The following is a 5,347-nucleotide window of genomic DNA, read 5'->3' on the forward strand; positions in this document are numbered from 1 at the left end:
GTATAATTTGGTGTCATGCATTTTACGAGGGTGCAATTTTACGTTGTGGTCTGATATTCCCAACAACGTAAATAATTAATATCGAGTCGATTCCTCTATTTTTCCGATTTCATCATTTTATCAAGCATTCTTCGCGCCGCTGCTCATTTTGTTCGAAATATAAGACGATACCTGTAAGTATAATTTGGTGTCATGCATTTTACGAGGGTGCAATTTTACGTTGTGGCCTGATATTCCCAAAACGTAAACAATTAATATGGACACGAAACTCATCTTGTCTTGTTCATGTAGGGGGTGCTCTAGTCGATTCCTCTATTTTTCTGATTTCATCATTTACCAAGCATTCTTCTCGCTGCTGCTCATTTTGTTCGAAATTAGACGATAAGTAAATTTGGTGTCCAGTATTTTAGGAGGGTGCAATTTTACGTTGTGGTCTGATATTCCCAACAACGTAAATAATTAATATCGAGTCGATTCCTCTATTTTTCCGATTTCATCATTTTATCAAGCATTTTTCGCGCCGCTGCTCATTTTGTTCGAAATATAAGACGATACCGGTAAGTAATATGGACACGAAACTCATCTTGTCTTGTTCATGTAGGGGGTGCTCGAGTCGATTCCTCTATTTTTCTGATTTCATCATTTACCAAGCATTCTTCTCGCTGCTGCTCATTTTGTTCGAAATTAGACGATAAGTAAATTTGGTGTCTAGAATTTTACGAGGGTGCAATTTTACGTTGTGGTCTGATATTCCCAAACAACGTAAATAATTAATACGGACACGAAACTCATCGTGTCTTGTTCATGTAGGGGGTGCTCTAGTTGATTCCTCTATTTTTCTGATTTCATCATTTACCAAGCATTCTTCTCGCTGCTGCTCATTTTGTTCGAAATAAGACGATAAGTAAATTTGGTGTCTAGAATTTTACGAGGGTGGAATTTTACGTTCTGGTCTGATATTCCCAAACAACGTAAATAATTAATACGGACACGAAACTCATCATGTCTTGTTCATGTAGGGGGTGCTCGAGTCGATTCCTCTATTTTTCTGATTTCATCATTTTATCATGCATTCTTCTCGCCGCCGCTCATTTTGTTCGAAATAAGACGATAAGTAAATTTGGTGTTCAAAATTTTACGAGGGTGTAATTTTACGTTGTGGTCTGATATTCCCAAACAACGTAAATAATTAATACGGACACGAAACTCATCGTGTCTTGTTCATGTAGGGGGTGCTCAAGTCGATTCCTCTATTTTTCTGATTTCATCATTTTATCATGCATTCTTCTCGCCGCTGCTCATTTTGTTCGAAATAAGACGATAAGTAAATTTGGCGTTCAGAATTTTACGAGGGTGTAATTTTACGTTGTGGTCTGATATTCCCAACAACGTAAATAATTAATACGGACACGAAACTCATCGTGCCTTAGTCATGTAGGGGGTACTCTAGTCGATTACTCCATTTTCTGATTTCATCATTTTATCAAGCATTCTTTGCGCCACTGCTGATTTTGTTCTAAATAAGACAATAAGTAAATTTGGTGTTCAGAATTTTACAAGGGTGCAATTTTACGTTTGTGGCCTAATATTCCCAACAACGTAAATAATTAATACTTACACGAAACTGATCGTGCCTAGTTCATGTAGGGGGTGCTCGAGTCGATTCCTCTATTTTTTTTTATTTCATCATTTTATCATGCATTCTTCGCGCCGCTGCTCATTTTGTTCGAAATAAGACGATAAGTAAATTTGGTGTCCAGTATTTTCCGAGGGTGCAATTTTACGTTGTGGTCTGATATTCCCAACAACGTAAATAATTAATATCGAGTCGATTCCTCTATTTTTCTGATTCCATCATTTTATCAAGCATTCTTCGCGCCGCTGCTCATTTTTGTTCGAAATATAAGACGATACCGGTAAGTATAATTTGGTGTCCAGCATTTTACGAGGGTGCAATTTTACGTTGTGGTGTGATATTCCCAACAGCGTAAATAATTAATACGGTCATGAAACTCATCATGCCTTGTTCATTCATGTAAGGGGTGCTCGAGTCGATTCCTCTATTTTTCTGATTTCATCATTTTATCATGCATTCTTCTCGCCGCTGCTCATTTTGTTCGAAATAAGACGATAAGTATAATTTGGTGTCCAGTATTTTACGAGGGTGCAATTTTACGTTGTGGTCTGATATTCCCTAACAACTTACATAATTAATACGGACACGAAACTCATCATGTCTTGTTTATGTAGGGGGTGCTCGAGTCCATTCCTCTATTTTTCTGATTTCATCATTTTATCATGCATTCTTCTCGCCGCTGCTCATTTTGTTCGAAATAAGACGATAAGTAAATTTGGTGTTCAGAATTTTACGAGGGTGTAATTTTACGTTGTGGTCTGATATTCCCAAACAACGTAAATAATTAATACGGACACGAAACTCATCGTGTCTTGTTCATGTAGGGGGTGCTCGAGTCGTTTCCTCTATTTTTCTGATTTCATCATTTTTTCATGCATTCTTCTCGCCGCTGCTCATTTTGTTCGAAATAAGACGATAAGTAAATTTGGTGTTCAGAATTTAACGAGGGTGTAATTTTACGTTGTGGTCTGATATTCCCAACAACGTAAATAATTAATACGGACACGAAACTCATCGTGCCTTATTCATGTAGGGGGTACTCTAGTCGATTACTCCATTTTCTGATTTCATCATTTTATCAAGCATTCTTTGCGCCGTTGCTCATTTTGTTCGAAATAAGACGATAAGTAAATTTGGTGTCTAGAATTTTACGTGCGTGCAATTTTACGTTGTGGTCTGATATTCCCAACAACGTAAATAATTAATATCGAGTCGATTCCTCCATTTTTCTGATTTTATCACTTTATCAAGCATTCTTTGCGCCGCTGCTCATTTTGTTCGAAATAAGACGATAAGTAAATTTGGTGTTCAGAATTTTACGAGGGTGGAATTTTACGTTGTGGTCTAATATTCCCAACAACGTAAATAATTAATACTGACACGAAACTCATCGTGCCTTGTTCATGTATGGGGTGCTCGAGTCGATTCCTCTATTTTTCCTGATTTCATCATTTTGTCATGCATTCTTCTCGCCGCTGATCATTTTGTTCGAAATAAGACGATAAGTAAATTTGGTGTTCAAAATTTTACGAGGGTACAATTTTACGTTGTGGTCTGATATTCCCAACAACGTAAATAATTAATACGGACACGAAACTCATCGTGCCTTATTCATGTAGGGGGTGCTCGAGTCGATTACTCCATTTTTCTGATTTTATCACTTTATCAAGCATTCTTTGCGCCGCTGCTCATTTTGTTCGAAATAAGACGATAAGTAAATTTGGTGTTCAGAATTTTACGAGGGTGGAATTTTACGTTGTCGTCTAATATTCCCAACAACGTAAATAATTAATACTGACACGAAACTCATCGTGCCTTGTTCATGTATGGGGTGCTCGAGTTGATTCCTCTATTTTTCTGATTTCATCATTTTATCATGCATTCTTCGCGCCGCTGCTCATTTTGTTCGAAATAAGACGATAAGTATAATTTGGTGTCCAGTATTTTACGAGGGTGCAATTTTACGTTGTGGTCTTATATTCCCAACAACGTAAATAATTAAAACGGACACGAAACGCATCGTGCCTTGTTCATGTAAGGGGTGCTCGAGTCGATTCCTCTATTTTTCTGATTTCATCATTTTATCATGCATTCTTCTCGCCGCTGCTCATTTTGTTCGAAATAAGACGATAAGTAAATTTGGTGTTCAGAATTTTACGAGGGTGAAATTTTACGTTGTGGTCTGATATTCCCAACAACGTAAATAATTAATACTGACACGAAACTCATTGTGTCTTGTTCATGGGTGCTCGAGTCGATTCGTCTATTTTTCTGATTTCATCATTTGACCAAGCATTCTTCGCGCCTCTGCTCATTTTGTTCGAAATCATACGATAAGTAAATTTGGTGTCCAGAATTTTACGTAGGATGCAATTTTACGTTGTGGTCTGATATTCATCAAGGAATTGAAGGTTAGTTCCATTTTTCATTAAAAATTTGATAGTATTTTGTATATATCGATATTTTTGAAGAGTTGGAAGTTAACAAAATAAAGCACTAATCGATTGCAGTAGCCGAGACTGTTTAAAATGTGACCTTGTTGCCTGATCGGGAAACGAACATTGTTTAGTCCCGTATTACGTTGTGATGAGTTGTTAATTTCTATTGTATTGTTAACTAGGCTTGGTACAACATTAGTATATTGAAACGTTTTTATAATTATAGGAGCTGATTAATATACAGTAATTGATACTTTTGTTGTTAATTAAGACATGTTTGCACGTTTATCCCAACAACTTAAATAATTAATACAGACACGAAACTCATCGTGTATTGTTTATGTTAGGGGTGCTCGAGTCGATTCCTCTTTTTTTTTTCAGATTTTATCATTTTACCAAGCACTCTTCGCGCTTCTGCTCGTTTTGTTCATTCCAAGTTCAAGCACACCATCTGTACCGACATATATGATGATCACATCATCATAACCAAACACATTCATGTCATCAAGCTTTTCAAACACATCCAAAACTTTAGCTCCTCTTAAGCATTTTATATCTGTATTTGCAATCTGCAATCCCCTTTCATTCATGGCCCTAATCATAGTCTCCTATTTGTGCATTGGTGGAGTTTTCATCTTTATCATTGTCATTTTCTAGTTTAGCTGAATGAAATGTCAAAGGAGAGTCGTCATCGTCAATGTGTGTATCTTCTTTGTTATTGATTAATATATTGCCATTATACATATCTATATTTTTTATGTGGTTGTCAAGAACTTTATTGGATTGGATTGGATTTATTCGGTGTAAACTCTAAGCCCACGAAAGTCTATAAGAAAAATTATTTCCAGTGTGGTCCTTCTGGTAGTGATTGGGCAGTAGTACGCTATTTTCCGAAGAGTGCACTGCGTTCTTTAACGTGCACATGGGCCATAAAATGCACACGGGACCAATGTCTTAAACGTCTCATCCGAAAGACGGTGCGCTACTGTAACTTGTATTTCATCCCTCCAGCTGAAACAAAAGGAGAGGCAGCGATGGGAATTGAACCGGGGACCTAGAGATCTCCACGGTTGTTCAGCGCACATTCATTGGCACCACTAGATTAGCCGACTGAACTAAGCTTCTCTTTATTTCTTGACGGATACGTTTCACTTTTCCTTTGCGCTTCCAATTGTGCTAATTGTTTGCTGTTGTTCTGCTTTTAGTTCCAATGTATTTACTCTGTCACTCAGTGTCATAATCAATGTAGGCCTAGATAGATGCATGCAGTGGT

This window comes from Anneissia japonica, unplaced genomic scaffold (genome assembly GCF_011630105.1).
Source record: "Anneissia japonica isolate Jap-2015-1 unplaced genomic scaffold, ASM1163010v1 scaffold16331_len17067_cov210, whole genome shotgun sequence".
Taxonomy (NCBI): Eukaryota; Metazoa; Echinodermata; class Crinoidea; order Comatulida; family Comatulidae; genus Anneissia; species Anneissia japonica.